The 18958-nt window shown below is 36.5% G+C and overlaps 1 long non-coding RNA gene across 1 annotated transcript; it reads right to left on the bottom strand.

Annotated features, from left to right (window-relative positions):
* Window positions 1–17826: 17826 nt before the first annotated feature.
* Window positions 17827–18317, bottom strand: LOC110678783. The gene is made up of 4 exons (XR_002501936.1): window positions 18229–18317; window positions 18090–18159; window positions 17952–18027; window positions 17827–17891 (listed from the first exon to the last, which is right to left on the bottom strand). It is a non-coding gene; the product is annotated as an uncharacterized LOC110678783 (long non-coding RNA).
* Window positions 18318–18958: the final 641 nt, after the last annotated feature.

Genomic DNA, 18958 nt, shown 5'->3' with positions numbered 1-18958 from the left:
GTACCTGCCACACGATATACGAATGCGAAAATGGCAACTATGGCAAAGCAAGCTCTCAGTTAATAACTGTGGAAGTGCTCGTAAGAATACTAAGCTGAGAAGCAGGCTCTGTCCCAGTGAGGACGTTAATGCCAAGAAGAAGAAGAAGTTGTCCGTCAAGTACCTCACTATCCCTACACAATTTGGCTCGCGGCACAAAGTCTTTACAAGATGCATTGAATTTATTATAAAACTAACGCATTTCTTGTGAACGATGCAGCTGTTCCAACTCTTCCAGGCGGCGCTTTTTTATTCTGGAACAAAAAGGTTTGCTGCCTTCTGCAGCCTTATCCCTACCGAAAGATTGAAACCGTTAGCTTGATCCATCGAGAAATTGTCCCGTTTTATACTGAAACTTTTTTATTGTGTAAAAAATGAAATAGTGTTATATGGTCAGACTTAAGAGACATCTTATCGGAAAAAAGAGACATTTTTACCACTTGCATTAACATACTGAACAAATATGTAAAAAGACCGCTACCATCCATGCAACATGGACGGAATTGTCACCGGGTATAAACCCACTCTGATCGCCGAGACTGGGAGGTGGATTTGCCAATTGCTGCTGGGTATGCCAAACGAATGCATGTGCCTCGCGCGCGTTTTCCGTTGATTTATGCTTTCAGTGGTTCTACTTCCCTGTTCCCTCTACAGAGCCCGCTCCCCCACCAATTGCCAAAGGGTTAGTTCCGTGGTCCCAGAATTTTGTTACATTCGTATCAAAACGTGCAACCGGCTGGGCTGGATTACTTTTGCCGGGACCATGTTGTTTTGATTCATGATGGTTTCACGGGCGGAGACAAAAAGCGAAAAGTGACTTTCGCTAAAAGGCCTGACAGTCACCGTCGGGGATCAACCAAGGAAAGCTTCCGAAAGGGGGACTTTGCAAAATCCGGAGAATCGAGCGCGGGCGCACGAGAATACGTTCTAAACTGAAGATTTATGACTGGTCAAGAGCATAGTAACTGTGTGTAGCGAGGGTGTGTGATATGATGATTTTCATTTGAATAGTAATATGTTATTCAATATATGGGCTTCAATTTCATTCCAACAAAATTGAAGGCTATTCTACTGGTCACTTCCAGACAAAGAAAAAGCATTCGACAGTGTTTTGGCATGAAGGCTTGATTGTAAAATTAAGAAACTTTAATTTTCCAACATACATTGTTAGAATAATTTAAACTTATCTGTAAGTCGTACACTTCAGTGTAATTATCTTAATTGATAATACATCTTCGAGCGGCCTACTGAATTCAGTACTATACCATTAAATTCCGCTAGAATTTGTATCCTTTGACAGATATACGAATTTTGACCTCAACTGTAAGACCGTTTTTATTATCGTGTACTAGACTCGACTTGTGACAAATGACAAATGTGACAAATATGTATGTATGTATTAAGTGTCCATGCATTCGGTAACAAAAAATTATAAGTTTGCCTCAACAACTAGCAATATGAACAAGCTGTTGTAATACTAGGAAGAAGGCTCTAGAGAGGACTTGAAACACAATTTTGAAGATTATTCTGAAGCTGCCTCCCAAGTTACAGAGGATATCCAATGTTGGAACATTAAAACAAATGTCGAATAATAATTTTATGCGAAAATCGTTGAAATACTCTAGACTAAACTGTACAAAAATCACAGTTTTACGACATCACACACCCTCAACTACTACTGTCACCGATTTCGTCATCCCGCCTAGTACACAACCCATCTCGCCAGCTTTCACTTATGATTCATGAATAAAAACCATAAAATGTATGAATAATTCCCGGGAGGACAGCCAGAAACAAACAAACACCGTGAATGTGAGATGCAAACGCTGTGCAGTAAATATACGACGTATAGTGATGCGATTTACCACGCTGCTGGAATCGAACCACTTTGGTATGCATGTTTGTAGACAGCCATCGCTAGTCAAAAAACAGAACCAGGAGACAACATCGATTCGTCGGAGGTTGCCGTGCACGACGACGAAACCCACTTAGTGATTTATTTGAATATTTGATCCGAGGCATAAATCCACCCGATCACACGGGAGATGATGCTTTTGTGCAGTTGACGGAGAAAAATCAGTACACCACTGCAGCCACAGCACAATGATCGAAAATCACGAAATGGTCCAATCCCAAAAATTATTTTGGGATTTTTATATTATTCAATACACTTTCGATGTTATATTTTTTTGACACTTGGTTGAAATTATACCTAAGTTGACTTTTATGTCATCAGTTCAACTAAAGCCATTTTTTTTTGGAAAATATGTTGTTGAAATACAGTCATCTCTCCCTTACTTGATATTGAAGGGACCATCGAGTTAGGGAGGTATCGAGTTACAGAACACAAAAGCAGTGCAACTGCGTTCCAAGGGACCATCGAGTTAGCCATGAAAACCAACTTTTACTATGGTTCTCTAACTCGATATCGAGATATGGAATATCGAGTAAGGGAGAGTTAACTGTACAACAATTTTTTTTTTCAAATATTAGGAGTAAATAATCTCACTTATGTTATGCTCTATCTAAAAACCTATAGTTCAACACTCTTATCGTTCGAATACTGATTGAAGTTTTATTACTTTTATACATCAAACTTTGATAATTTTTAATATTTCAAATTTACAAAATATTTTGTGTCACGTAATGTTGCTGACATTTTGATTAGTGAACATCAAACATCCTTGAATCTTACGAAAAACGTTCATATACTTGCAGAAATTTGATATATATTTTGTAGATCTTTTTCGTACCGTAAACTGGGGGGAAGTTGATCACTTTTGAGCGATTCTGTGCTATAATTCCTAGTGGGATGCATGTATTATCATCCAAATATTTTTAAAACCTGTACTGGTTGAATGTTTAACGAATTATATAAATGAAATTTTGATGAATTATTATCGTAATAACAAAAACAATTTTTGGAGATCAAAAAGTGGTTTTTTTGATTCCGGGGTGAAGTTGATCAATTACTGCGATAGGTTTCCTAAAATAAAGAAGTATGCTATTCACTAAATTTGGGGTCTCTGAATCTGAATCAAGACTTAAAAATCTTACAACTTATTGATAAATCGGGTAATTTTTTAATTGAAAGTTGTGAATTACAGATTACACTACATTAAACGCCTAAAGGTAGGCAATTTTCTTTGAAATTAGCAACCCTCTTGCAAAAAGATCATTTTTTCTCAAAAAAAAAGTATTTGTATCCTCAATACAAATTCGAAACTGGGTACACAAAACATATCTGGAATGTATGAAACAGTTTATTAAAACTGTAGCTTTGTAAAGCCGTGGAAAAAGTCGATTGTTTGGAGAAGAACCCTTCAACAGTTCATGAAAAATTTACTAAAAAATCTGTTTTTCCATGAAATAATTAACTTGAACGCCAAACCGAATTTATGAAAATCAAGAGTAGCTATCAGGTAATGCCACAACTCAGAAATTGTGATAATTGAAATCATGTCATAGCTCTTATAACATCCTATACATGTGGGTACGGGAATGATCAACTTCTCCCCGCTGATCAACTACACCCCGAATTACGGTACTTAGTTAATCCTAAATATACTTAACCACTCTCGATACACATTTTGATTAAACACGATCAAATTCTAACAAAATATCTGTTTTTAATCAAATTGCATTTCAAATAAACTCACATTTTGAAATGCACCGTTCAAAAAGTTACGTATCATATGAATAGTCCCTTTTGCACAATACAAACCCCGTAATGAGTTATTTATTTCTCATATTAAGGCAATTAAGATATTTTGGCCAAATTTTATCTTCTTCTCACCATTGTGCATTGTCATACAACGACGCCGACGTTGATCCCGAAAGTTGGATAAGATTTAAATTTTTAAAACAAGTGTTTTCGTTCGGTTTGGGGTTTCCTTTCTCATTATAATATTCGATTTTAAATCGAATCGCATGAAACACAATACCGTAAATTCGGGTGAAATTGATAATTTTTCATGTTTTTTCTTGTCTGTTTTCAATCATGTTGTAAATGCCAAACAACTGAATGCAGAAAAACAAGAACGACGGTCAGCCTCTTTGGCTCATGTGCCAAAATTTTCTAACAAATGTGTTTTTAATGCTTAAAAACATCCCTTTAAAAAATAATCGGGGAATTCCATTTCGGGGTGAAATTGTCAATGCGATTATTGTTATTTTTTGAAACGACTCTACAGAATGAATATGAGCTCCCTGAATACGAATATGCTTGCTAATTTTATTTTTTTTTATGCAATATTTAAAGAAATAATGAATAGTTAATTTCAAGAATTGCTATGAAAACGCCTTAATGTAGGCAATTTCCAAAGAATATCCTTGATATCTAACAGAAATTTAATTATTTCAACCGTATGAGCTAATTGGTACGAGTTTACATAGAAGATGAAATCGGGCTCGGGGATATATTATAAGTATCCTTACATACTTTCAGGTTGATACCATGATCAAATCCTTGTTTAGTACTAGAAGCACAGAGAAACAGACGTAACACTTAGAACAAATCGAGATCAAAATCATAGTCGCGAAAACATGTACGCCCAATGCTAAAAACACTGTAGGTGGCCGATGGACCAACAGGTGGCGGTAGTGTGTAAACGTCAAACACGAACAAAAACGACGCGAGCACTGCGGGTGGTCGATTGACCACCTATCATATATTTGAATCGAACGTTAAAAAGTTGGTCGAGGGACGGCAGTGAGAGTGTGACGTCTGTTTGTCTGTGCTAGAAGTTTATGGAAGTTTGTCAATACTACACCATACATAATTTTTAATTTTTACATTATTTTCATAGAAATAAACATTCTTTAAGGTGAAGATGAATCGAAGCCAAAATTCAAATTTTCAAGAGCACGGATCTGGAGAACCGAACACCCGTTTGAGCTGAAAACTTAATCGATTGGTCACCACCAGCGAGTTAATAATCGATTAAGTTTTCAGCTCAAACTCATGTTTGGTTCTCCAGATCCGTGCTCTTGAAAATTTGAGGTTTGGCTTCGATGCATCTTCACCTTAACACAAAAAAATCTTCATAACACACAATTCGACAATAGTTACGACAAACACCGTTTATTCCTTGCAGGTTGCAGTAATATTTGTGCTCCATTAGATAGGAATAGAATCGTATGACACGGTGATCAATTTCACCCGAATTTACGGTACCTCTCGGAAAGGAAGCGGGAACATTATTGTTGTTGTCGTATAGGTATTCATCGAGGTTAATGTATTTTTCTCGTTTTTCACTCGTAAATTTTCCGACTGAGAAAGCAAACATCAGTTAGATTGAGGCTTCTTTCAGTTGACTTGTGGATACTGTTGATTGTTAGCTTTAATTTTTTTTTTTTTCTGAAGAGATTACATACTCAATTCTGGTTAGTTGGTGAAGTGCTGGGGTAATATTGAAACATTTTACCTAGGATATATTGGTTCATCTCCGTCCAAGACGTACCTGCAAAAAAAGAGAATATAGTTAATTATAGTTTTTTGAAGCAATACATTCTTGGAAAGGGCAATCACGCAGACCAAATTTTGCTATTCTCAGACTACCAGTTACCTTTTTATTTCCTAGTTGATGTTGAAGCAGACGTTGTTCTAGCGATAAAAGCCCATCTCACAAGTAGAGTTTCATATTTCTCGGGAGCACATAAATGTACTGACGAGCCTTCAACAAAACCGTCTCTCAGCTCATCGGAATCCTAGTGTGCTGCGCTAGACGGAGGCTCACAAACATTATAAAATCGCGCGCTAGGTGATGTGCTCTCGGGGTGATTTGTCTCATGCGCTGCTCGGCGCTACGGCTCACGATCCGTATCCATGTTGTGAAACAACTACTTAGTAACGAAGAGCTTCTACAACTATTTTCACTTTACTTTGCAGGTGTCTAGATGGTCTACATGATATGGTCGAAAACTCGCGATCCAAGGGTTACAATTTCGATCCTCGTTGAAAACTTTTGTAATCACTTCAATGAATGCGCTGAATTTTAAACAGCACATGTGACGGAGCGCATGAGACCGCAGTGAGACACATCTCAAGAAAAACGAGGCGCTCCAAAAAGGTCTCACTATGTACAGCGCTCCCGTGCGCTTGCAGGCAATGAGGCTCCTGCACCTAAGGCTACAGCACGTACACAGTAACTCTATTTATCAGGCGAACGAAACGTGAAAAACACGCGCAGTGCACACCGAGACTCGAAAAAATGATGGTAGCGCGAATCCACGCGTTAGAAAATTAAAAACACTGTCAACCACGCAGAAAGTTTGCTACGATTCTTCTCGCTCACCAAAACCCTGAAACCGATAAAAAATTGACGTATCGCCTTAAATTTAAACTTAATTAAGAACCTAGTGAAGAACGATTTTATATTGCAATTTTAGTGTTTTAGTGTTACCGCAGAAAGCCACGCAAATGACTGTTGTTATTTTTTCTCGTCGTTGGCAAGTTATCTTACAGTTAAAAAAAACGTAGTTTCATATTTCGTGTGTAGTATCTGTGCCTCCCTCCCAGGTTACCTCTAGAACCAGCTTACTGTTGTGTGCAATGAGCTCAATTTTTCTACATCTCCGTTGCAAAAAAAAAAAATCCGTTTTACATATAAGCTTCAGCATTCTGGAAATTTAGTTCCCAAAATTCGTACAAATGCAAACAATACTGTTTTAAGTGTCTTAGCATTAAGTAGCATATTCTAGCATATTCACTGCATTATGATTTCACATGTTTTTGAGAATGCTCTACTCGTGGTGCTCGGTGATGATGATTTCCCTTATAAGAATTCACTACAGATAACAGTATACATTAGTATAGTGTCCGACAAAATTTATTGAAAAAAATGGTAACGTTTCTTAAGGAATTTCTTAGAAATTTCAGCCTGGCTATTTTTTCTTCAGATATGTGGCAGAAATTCAACCTAGTGTTAAAAAGTCCAACAAAATCGAAAAATTGGTTTTTATTCCTTTTTTTATTATTGTTTTTATATATTGTGAAATTTGTTCATTCTTTCAAAGTGAATTTCCCCTGAAGGACAGCCATTTCTTCTATGCCTACTTTTTAAACACAAATTTATTCTGTAATATGAGTAGAAGCATTAGCCGTAGAACGCCAATGTCGCGACTGTTCGTGTGACCAACATCTAGTTTGCCACGCTCTGACAGCTTGAGTACCGGGTCTATAAGTGTCGAATCAATTTTTTCGACCAAAAGAAATCATTATCTACAACATGGTACTGAACAAGCAATCAAAAACTTCAACAGTAAGTAATCATAAAATAATTATATTTTGTGATAACAGCGCCACTAACGTTCTACTACTAATATTCCTATTGTAATATGTTACCAGGCCCAATTAACAAAAAACTAAGTGGGGTAATTCGGGGCATTATGCACACATTAAGCAAATGCTCCATAAAATGGCAATGTTTTTAATTTACCCCCGCCAGTTTTCAAGTTTGATGTTTGATGTACGACCTGCTACCAGAGTTCACTAATTTGCTTTAAATTTGCTGATATGTACAGGCCAACTTCTGTCTACTCCATCACCAGTGCATTGATGGCGATAGACTATGGATTTCACTGATGGGATAAGTTTAACCTTAAATTAAGCAAACAAACTGGTACCATAATTTCGGGTGCAATTGATCATTTTTAACGGTTTTTCTAGTCTGTTTGCTATAATGTTGACAATGCCAAACAACAAACTGCAGGAGAATAAGTACGAAGGTGAGCCTCATCGACTCATGTACCGAAATTTTCTAACAAATGTCATTTTAGTGTTAACAAATATCTCTAAAATAAAAAATCAGGGGATCTCATTTCGGGGTGAAATTGATCACTTGTCAATGCCATTATTGTTAATTTTCAAAACAATTCTACATGATAAATTTGAGCTCCCTGAATCCGCATATGCTTATCAAATTCTTAACAATACAATATTTATATAAATAATGAATGATTAAATTTCAAGAATTACGCGGAAAACGCCTAAATGTATGTAATTTCCTAAGGAATTCAATGATATCTAACAGAAATTCAATTATATCAACCATATGAGCTAATTGGTACGAGTTTTGGTGATGAAATCTGGTTTGGGAATATATCTTAAGCATCCTCACAAACCTTCAGCTTTAAACCATGTTCAAATCCTTGTTTAGAACTAGAAGTTCAAGGATGTTTGTCAACACTGCACCGTACATTCTTTAAAGCAAAATACTTCACAACACATAATTCGACAATAGTTACGACAAACAACGTTCATTTACTGCTGGTTACATTGATATTTGTGCTCCATTAAGAATAAATAAAATCGTGCGATACAATGATCAATTTCACCCTTCTGATCAATTACACCCGATTTTACGGTAATTTATCAGTAGAGTAAGGTGGGGCAAAAGTTCGACCTTAGTGGTATAATCAAATTTTCCAGGTAAACAAGAGCAGTTAAAACAAAACAAATACCATACAGTGAACCTTCAACATATTGGCTATAATTTTGCTGAACAAACTTGTGTCCAAATATTTACCCATTTTTAGTTATAACAGTTTCAAAATTTATCGCCTTATTCGAACTTTTGCCCCACCGGTGGGGCAAGAGTTCGAATCTAGTGTGGGGCAAAAGTTCGTTGGATAAAACACAAAATATCGATCCTTTTATGACAGGCATACTTTACACCAGCCTTAAACTGAAGTTTGCCTAAAAATACACACTAAAATTTCATCAAAAAATTGCCCAAAACCGGGTTAATAGTAATATACTCAAAAATAGCAGTTTTTCGCAAAACTTAGTGGAAATGTAAAATTTTGGTGACAGTTTTCACACGATCAGACAAATTTAACTAAATTTGAAGATAATATGTGGATTTTAGGCAATTTGAATTTTTTTCCGTGATTTTATACATGGGTCGAACTTTTGCCTAGATCTAGAGCTTATGATCTAGAGTGCGATGTCGCATCACTGCTGTTGGTTGTCAAATCAAGGTGATATTGATTAATTGACTCATTACGCGTGGTAAAGATGGACAAATTATGGGTGAAATTGTGAAAAAAATCCACGTGCTATTATGCAAGACGAGCGCTTTACCAACTAAGCTACCGAGCCACTTGGTGACCCAATAACTGAGTTGGTTACATGTTTAGAATTCAAATCCCTACAGACCACGCGGACCCCTTTCATAACCCATATCCATCCATCTCATATCACTACACACACGGAAAAAGCGAGTGCGATTTATTTAGCGTTGAAATTTTTTGCCTATCGTACCTACATCGCTTCCACAACAACTGTATTGTGGAAGAGTAAAGATGTGCGAAGGCTATAAACTTGTCGTTCTCACTCTAGTGACGACATCACTACTACAGAGATGCAGTAACACTCTATTATAAATTGATACTTATATTGAGCTGTTCGGTAATCCAACGATTGATCGAAGTAATGAGTTAATTAATTTAATAACCATGCAGATTGGATTACCGAACAGCTCAATATAAGCAAACAATAAGAACGCCAAATAAAATATTCAGATTACACATTTCATCGAATAAAGCGATAAAACTAGCTTTTATCAAACTTAATTTTCCCGACCATTATGCCCTGGTGCAAAAAATACAAGAATATCGTACAACATATCAAGCTGTCCAAAACAGGGGAACAGGAGATGCTTGACCAAAATTGTAAATTGCCCAAATTTAGTTTGAATACGGTACAAAATACTTTCATACTTCAAAATTATGATTATATTCGATCATGCTTGCGTGTTCCAATATATTTTGTCTTTTTCGAAATAATTACTAGTTAGGCTTAAATTATAGGCGATACGTCAATTTTTGTGCAAATTTCGAAGAAAACATAATTCTCCATAATAGCTTTATTTTCTTCTAATACATCGATGATTGGACCATAATTTCTCAATTTTTCGACTTTGTCCGACATTGTGTGCTGAGGTACTGGAGATATCGATACTGGGGGTTCTCCCACTATTCAAGAATTAGCTACGTTTCTGCCCAGATTTTTCAAGAACTATCAACGAAACGTATTTTTAAAATGTCTCTTGCCTTCGAATATTCAGAGGAAATTTGTTGAAGAACCCCAGAAAAACTTTTGCTTCCGAGATCAACACAACGGTTGAAGAATTTGTGAAGAATCATTTAGCAAAATAGCTGGGAAGGTAGGAGTGAATTATTAAGCTGATTAAAAAATAAATGGAGAATAGTAATCTTCCTCAAAACATTTCTTTAGGAATAGTTTTATCAATTTTAGGCAGAATCTACATTCTGGGATTGAAGTATTGTGCAATTCCAGGGCGGCATTCTTAAAGGCCTTCTGGCAGAATTCTGGGGAGTCCATAAGTTAAGGACGGAATTCGGATAGATTTAAAGGATAATTTCTAAATAATATTCTGATGAAGGAGAAACAACAAAATGTTAAAGCAGGTAGAAACAACAGATGGACAACAAAAGATAAGCGGATATTTATAATCTTTTCTCTAGAGGTGTAAAAATTAAAAAAATTTAAATCCTCTCTAATTTATAAAAAAAATTCTCGAGGGCCATCAGAATACTCTTTAGAAATTACTCTAGATGTGTATCGGAATTCTGTCCTTGACTTTTGGACTTCCCAGAATTATAGCAAAAAGCATCAAAGAATTCCACCTTGGAATTGCACAAACTAACTACAATAGAAAAAACGTAAATTGTAGAAGTTTAGAAAAATTCCATAACTTTTATACGTACGTCTCTAAATCCATAAGGAATTCCTCAATAAATTTGCAGTAATAAAAAAATTCCCTTTAAAATTTGAATCCAGTTAACACTTACGTTACGAATTATACCATATATCTTTGGTAATGTTTTATAAAAAAATCATTCAATAATTTCGCGTTCAACTTTTTCAGTTCTACTACAATAAATATAAAAGTCCAAACTAATAAAATCAATACAAATCTATGCAAACTACGAATTTTGTAAAAACCATGATTATGATCGACATTCTGTAGAACAAGAATTTACCAGACCCCCTCCTGAAAAAAGTCCTAGCTACGCCAATAATATTCGCTTACATATACTGTAGTTGAAAGTATAACTCTCCTATTGGGATGGATCAAAATTTAAAAATGTTTTCAATCTCATCTCCCATATCTTTTTACTATCGATACAATAAAATTAGTGTTCCGTGAAATTTTCAGCTTTTTCGGTAGAGATTAAGAGGTGGCCTAAGGACAATATAGGTTTATATGGAAAATACTATGGAGAAATTTTGAAAAATGTTCCAAACAGGTTTGAACTGTAATGTGAGTACAAACTAAATATTTCATAGTTTAAACTCCTTTAAACCTTAATGAAGGATGTTGCAAAAGCAGCAAATCCTTTTAGAGATAGTTTCGTATGGGATTTTTGTAAAAGTTTTTAGGGTTATAATCTCATATGGAGCTTGATAATAACAATTAAATTCATGAATATCCCTTCTCCCATCCGTCATATTGAATTGTTTTTTTTTAGCAACTTTCTTTGGTTTGAAGAGTGAGTTTTCACCATGAGATAATAAGTTTTTACTCACATTACAGTTATATCGTGTTTGGAACATTTTTCAAAATTTCTCCATATCAATTTCCATCAACCTACCTTATCTTTGGGCCTTTAAATCACCACCGAAAGAGCTGAAAATGTTACCGAAAATTATTTAAATGGTAAGGATGGTTAAGAATATATGGAGATTGGATTCCAAACTTTGTTGAAACTGTCTCATATGAGTAGATGAAAAAAGCGAATTTAGTACTTAATTTTGCGTATTACAAAGGGTACAAGTTCTAGTGGAATTAAATGGTAAACCATTTAATTCCACTAGAATTTGTATTCTTTATAATACCATTTTATTCCACTAGAATTTGTATCCTTTGTAATACGCGTATTTCGACTTCAACTGTAAGGCCGTCTTCAGTGTCGTGTACTAGACTCAACTTGAAGAAAACCATCGTATGCACACATTATAAATTCAAACTAGGTATAAACGTAATTCCCTACCGATTTTTTTATGTAAACTTAAAATTTAAGAGCTATTAGGTACATTCCATCCTTCTTTTGTTGAAACTTTAAATGCTGAAAGGTACATCCCGGGAACGATTAGTAGGTACCAAGTTGAACAGCCATGTATTGCCGTTGTCTCTATTGAGTAGCGTCGTAGACCTGTTTGCAAATTTCCAGACTCTCCGCCACATCCTGTTTTCAAGGAGAAGAAAAATTTCTCAAAATTTTGATATTGGCCGTCGTAATTGTATGTCCTTCTGAAAAGATATGTTCTACCACCTTAGATTTGAAATCGTATGACATCCCCTTGTCTATCGTCTTCTGAGCTTTTCCTATTTCCGCTAAGTGTTCCTTGAATCTAACCTCGAGAGACCGCTTTGTTGGACCAACGTAGGTCTACAGTGGGAACAGCTGATTTTGTAAACACCAGCCTATGTCTCATATGGATTGACTATGAATTGGGAAGTTTGTATTCTCATAAAAATGTTTATAATCTTTAAGTACATATCTGCATGCCATATTCATTTAGCACCCCACACAGTTAACTCATTTTGATTCTTTAGATTATCAATAGATATACAGTTGAGCCCAATTCACGTTTTGCAGTTGCTATTTGGCTAGAAAGTTTACATAGAGGCTGTCATGCATTATTTTTCAATATAGGACTTCAACAGTTTCATTTTTTTCACAACATTTTCCAACAAAGTTTGTTAATTTTTATATTCGGAGCAAAATATGCATAGAAACAATTACAAGAATGTTGCGATGAGAAAAGGTATTGGTTCGAAAACTCATATGCTTCACACTTAACACAGTAATTTTTCACCTTTAGCATCTCTCAAAAGATACGTGCTTACCTTTTTCATACCAATATTGCAAAAAACTTAACCCTCTCTTATTTGGCTACGGGTAGCCAAATCTGTGGAGCTATGACGTTTGTTCTAGGCAATCAATTAATAATAGTAGCCAAAAAATATCGTTGCAATTTTTCATTGTCTTCTAGTTCTACTCTCCACTGTTATTAACTGAGAGATTTCTTTACCAAAAAAGTAATTTTCGTCAAGGAACGTTTGTTAGAACCCATGCTCAATACACCTAAATGACTCGCGCCACCAACCGCACGAAGCTCATTCGCGTCCGAGTTCATTTAATTTCAGCTAAGAGTTGAAACCATCTCTTGCAGAAAAAAAAAACAGTAGCTCTGCTTGGTTACCATCGATCCGAAATCTTGCAATCAAGGCAAGAGCAATGCACTTCCTATCGTAGATATGGTCACTCCGGTAACAAATCCTCCATCCACCACCAAAACCAAGTAGCTGACAGGATGAAAAAGCCAGAGACAGAGGAGGAATGAAATTCCCTTTAGGTGATATTTAATTAGAGATAGCATTTATCTCTGTTGGCTTCAGACGCTCTGCCCGAATAGGTGTTAGCCCACTGTCGCTCAGGTTGCCGACAGTGTAATGACAAGCAAGCTTTATTGCAAATTCCCCCGGATTATGGTAGTCTTTCTGGATGAAAAGGGGGTATCATATTTCACCGGCACAATCAAAGCGATGATGCTTTGGAATTTCGTGCAGTTATAATACAGTTGCAAAAGCATTCGATGACATTCTCTGGAATCCCTCAATTTGCAACTACGGCCAACCAATTAATCGAGAACGTGGCCACAATCGGTTCAAATCCCAGGAATTCTCTTCACCAGCAGAAACCATCGTCCGATGGTCATGTTGAATTTATTGAATTGCGTTCTCAACTTCAATAACACGACCTTTTCAAGCTCCCTTGCTTTCAGGTGGACTCCAATTGCAGGTGGCCTGTCTGACTGACTAGCTATCGGGTCCCGGCAATGACCTATCCGGTGTGGTTTGGCTACCGAACGGACAGCAAGAACCGCAAAAAGGGTTTACCAGTTGCAATATCTGTCCCATTACCTGATGGAAGCAAATAAACTTTCATCAGCGATGAGCTAGCGAATGGTCCTATCGGGGGTAACGATAACAAGGACAAGGGCCCTAGCCATGCATGGAGAACCATCGATATGCAGGCGTGTGTTTGCGAGTTACCAAGAAGGGAGATAAAGCTTGTCGGGCGTTTGTCTCTGCGAACCAGTGCAGTAAAACCTCCATTTGCGTAAATTGTTTTTACGAAATTTCTATATACGTTACATCATGTAAATGGATTTTTATTAATACAAAGCATTTTAATAATAGAACTATAAGAGCTATAGGTATTGTCTCGCGTAGCGTTTCGCGGGTTTCATGGGTAACCTTCAACAGTCGTTGCACTCAGATTTTGGTAAAGTAATTGAAAAAGTTCATGAAGGTATCAACTTTGTTCATAATCCTCCGAAAGATCACTGGTTGCGTTTGTAGAATCAAAGAAGTTCTTGTGTAATCCTAAACGTTCAATAAACTTATAATTTGACAGTATATACTCTCAAAGAGGCTTAGATGCTCATAAACCTTCGATAGATTAAAAGCTACACTTGTAGATCTGAAGGCGTGGTTTCCACGGGTTTCGTGGCTGACTTAGAATCCCTAGACAAATACGTGTATAACTGAACAAGCTTTGTCAAACCAGTCTTATTAGTAATTTATTAGATATTATTCTACGAATTTCTTAGAGACTAAATTTCTGAAACAAAACGTGAAATTCTGTTTACGCACCCCCATCAATTACGTAAATGGATCTTCGGTAGTTCCAGGACTCACTTCATAATGTACTTTATAATCAACGATTATTACATGACCTCGCACGCATTCTCGGAGTGAGAAGGTTCGAGAGTCGATGTACAGAGCGGGACACGTTGAACATGCCACGGAAATCCGCATCTAGTTCCACTGGCATCAGTACCTTTCCGAACAAGCCGACCGGAAGAGGCAAATGTTTGTAAATTGTCTGCGGACTGGGACTGGATTGTTACCATTTGATGCCTGATGATGATGGAGGTACCTCTCTACATGGATTGCGTAGACACCGTCGTAGACCGACCAGCCAGCGCAGTAACACAGAACGATGATTGTGTGGTTGGCCTGGCCAGTGTATCCTGATGGGAATCATAGATCATCTGTAATTTGTGGACGAAGACAATTTCGGATAGGTGATTTCGGTTGGTTGGTGTGCAACCGAAATGGTCCTTAATGGGAGTGTGAATTTTCATTGATACGAGTTGCTTAAAGGGGTGAATCGAATGGCAAATTGAGTACGTTCAATACATGGTTCCTGGAGATGAATATTTTACCACTTCAACTTCGAAATTATATTAGCAAGCTCAAAATTCTACTCAAAGGTTTATCAATACATGCACAGGCGTGCAAGACAGGTTTTAAACAAAAAATGTCTTCATGAAGGTTTGACTTATTTCTCAAATTTTGGCGCCACGTGTAAACCATTACCGAAAGAAAGTAAAAAATAATAATTACAAGCTGGCATGTGTATCAGTGATGCGTTTAGGGAATCTATCTGCGAAAATCATGTGAACGACATCATCCATGTTTTGCCGTAAATTGAATTAAAATCAAATCCATGTTTTTGCTGTTAGACATTTTTCATTTTTTTTTTTTTTGTAAACACACGTTTGAGAATTTCAAAATGCTAGAACAGCACTTGCAATGGAGTAATATGCAATAAAAATGGAAAATTCCTTCATATAATTTAAGACCAGAGGGCTAAGCTTTTTACAGTAGCAGGTCAAGAACAACAAAATTACTCGAAGGTTCAGGTTTCTGATGTCACTTTTACATAGGATAATTGCCAAACACCTACCTAGAATCGCAGTCAAATCTTGCCTACTCTTAAACAATCAGAACTTGAAAGAGTCATGTAAAATTGTGGAATCAATCACTCTTATCAGTTTCAAATACCTGGAATCGCAGTTGATGATGATCATGATGAGAAGATCTAGCACGGTCACTTAGCCCGCCTGTAGTGGGCTGTTTCTATTGCAATTTGAACAATCAAAACATTGCACGCAAATAAAACCGTTCCGAAAAATACGAACTTCACAAAGTATTCGTAAAGCCTGCGAGCCTGGATGGATTGTTGTTTTTTGTTCCGCTATTCTTTAAAACAGGAACACTATTCATGATGGTATTTCGGACGCTGTGATTTTTATTACCAATACCATTAGGAAATTCTCTATCATCTATGCGGGTCATTTTGCACAAAACATTTCAGTACATTTTGTGTAAAATTTGGCTAGTATAACGTGCAGATGTAGCAATAATAATCACACTGATGAAAACAAATACTGCACAATCCGAAGAAATGCAGCTGAAACTCAGTGATGTAGGAGTCTACCTACTGGGGAATATTGTCATTTCAGTAGCAAATCAGGCTGCCATCAAGCATCCATGGAATTATAAAAATTCTTTTGTTTGAAAGACTGAAATGGGATGGGAGAACTCCAAACTTAAAAAAAAAACATACGTAAATCCATAACTGGGAGAAGTTATCATTGCAAAATAAAGATTATATAATCACATGCAAGATAATGCATTGGAGGATGCCACAAAAAATATGGAGAAAGCCCATCTCTCTACACAACATGTTATAAATAGGTAGTAGGCATCTCCACTCTTCCCATCGATGTAGTATTAGTAGATAGATAGATTAGTAGCTCTAGATAAATTTCACTACCTCTCTTCTTTTCGGTAATTTTTACTTAAACCGTTAACGTATTCCTCAATTGTGCTGAAATACCGGAATTGTTATCAATAGTTACGTTCTCATTAAATCAACATAGTTGGGGGAAAAAAAGTATATGGTGAGGATCCAGAAAATATGTTCCGGAACCACAATTTACATGTTTGGTTTAAAGTATAAATTTTCAAACCTTTTTTCCTAGAAATCAAAACTCGACCCATTGACATGTAGTTTTTTCTACATGAGTTTGATTGGAGAAGCCAAGCAAATAATTTTGGGCAGAAATATAAATTTTTGATTGCGCTCATTTGTGCAGAAGTATAATTTTCTTATTACACTCTAAATTGATTTTAATTTTTAAAATCGTTAAATTCCCAATTTTTTATACTATTCGTCAATAGACGGATTTCACACCAGCTTGAAACGCGATTGGCAGCACCCATTCAGAATTCAATGAAACTTTCTGGATGCCAAAAGTATGTGAAACTAGGATAATTTGCATATTTTGTTTTTTTTTCAAAATCGATCTAGACTAACATTTGGAAAGGGTCAAAGTTTTTTTTTTTACTTTTTTTATAAACCCGTATTGTATGTATGTATGTAAGTGTAACCACTCATTGTTGCAGGGCACAGCCGTTAGACAGTAGACTGTCCTCTTTATATGATGATATCCAGCACATTGTTCCAGTTCCTTGTTATATTTTGAAAATTGCTTGAGGCACTTCAAAATTACAACATGGATACTAGCCACCGATCTACCGGTCTTACATCGTATAAAAGGATGTCTCAATGAATGGGGTGAAAGAACCAACCATCAATCCACAATATGTTAGTGATAAGGAGTTGGCAATTCCACTCTCCTCGTCCATTATGCTTCATTCGGGTTGGTTCATATATGACAAGATATATTTGTTAATATTTGACTTACCACCTGATTTAGTATCAATGAAACAGTGAAACAATTAAATAATGTATGCTTGAAATAAATATTCATAATTAAATGTGGAACAATTTCACCAAATTAGCAGCAACCGTTGAATGTCGTTGTCCTATTTGTCAATGCTGAGACACTAGTTGAATCGAAAATCGTAGTTTGTTTTACTCCGCAAACAAACCTGTTCGGAAACCGTCGAAGTTGAAGAAAAAATCCGTGAAATCTGCCACTTCAAAGCAGATCAAAGCTGCAATTTTATTTTAGGAATTAGTTTTACAAATTATTATTTCCATTATTTGCAACTTACAGTTAGTTTCTTCGTTTCCCTCCTGCGAATGACTTTCACTTTCTCCTTTTATTTCACGATTTACAGCTCTTAACTCCTGCGTTTAGTGTAAATTTTTGTCAAAATATATTGCTTTTTATTTAGATAAGTTGAACTTACCCTTTTCTGTTTGCATGTAATTTTAATGTAGTGTCGTAGCTTCAATCAATTCAACATGTGTGTTCTAGCTCTAAGTAGGTAAGCATTACAAATTATAATAAAGTTCAATAGTTTTAAATAATAAATTCCAACTTTATACCTGATCAGTAGTTATTATATCGCCCACTTCTAGCTTAAACTTCTCAAATTTCAAATAAAATAGTTAACTGTAAATAAATTCAATCTATCTTAATCACGCGACTTCTAATTTTTTGCCCGTAATCTTGTTTGACGTTTTGCCTTTCCCTTCCATCACATTTGTTCCTCCTTCAAATTTCCTTCGTCGGCCGGCAGTGGTGCCAGAGGTGCTGGTCCGAACAGTTCCCCGGCCCGTAACTCTGGTCCTTCGTTCACATCTGGTCCAGTGTTACTACAACCTATTTCCAGCACAGCCAGCTTCACTGTCGCGCGTTTGAACAAGCCACCCTTTGTGCGTACCCACGCTTGGCGCACTCTGCCATCACTGGAAACGATTGGCGCCTCCACGATTCCTCGTACCCATGATTTCCGGTTCAAACCTTCCACAACGTATACTAGATCTCCTGCTTTCAACTGACGTTTCTCTTCAAACCATTTGGTCCTCTGGTTAACCGTTGGAATGTACTCATGGATCCAACGCTTCCACATTTCATCCGCAAGATATTGCGATCTTTTGAAAGAATCGCGAAGAGTTGCAGACAGGTTCGTTGTTGGTGGAGTTGCATTGGGTTCATTAGGAGAAACACCTCGCAAAAAATGATTGGGTGTGAGCGCTCCTATCTCTACGGACTGTTGGGAAACATATGTGAGAGGACGTGAATTTACCATATCTTCAGCTTCTATAATCGATG

Source organism: Aedes aegypti, chromosome 3, assembly GCF_002204515.2.
Source record: "Aedes aegypti strain LVP_AGWG chromosome 3, AaegL5.0 Primary Assembly, whole genome shotgun sequence".
NCBI classification, from domain to species: domain Eukaryota; kingdom Metazoa; phylum Arthropoda; class Insecta; order Diptera; family Culicidae; genus Aedes; species Aedes aegypti.
The sequence above is the reverse complement of the archived record's forward strand: the minus strand, read 5'-3'. Positions and strand labels throughout refer to the sequence as shown.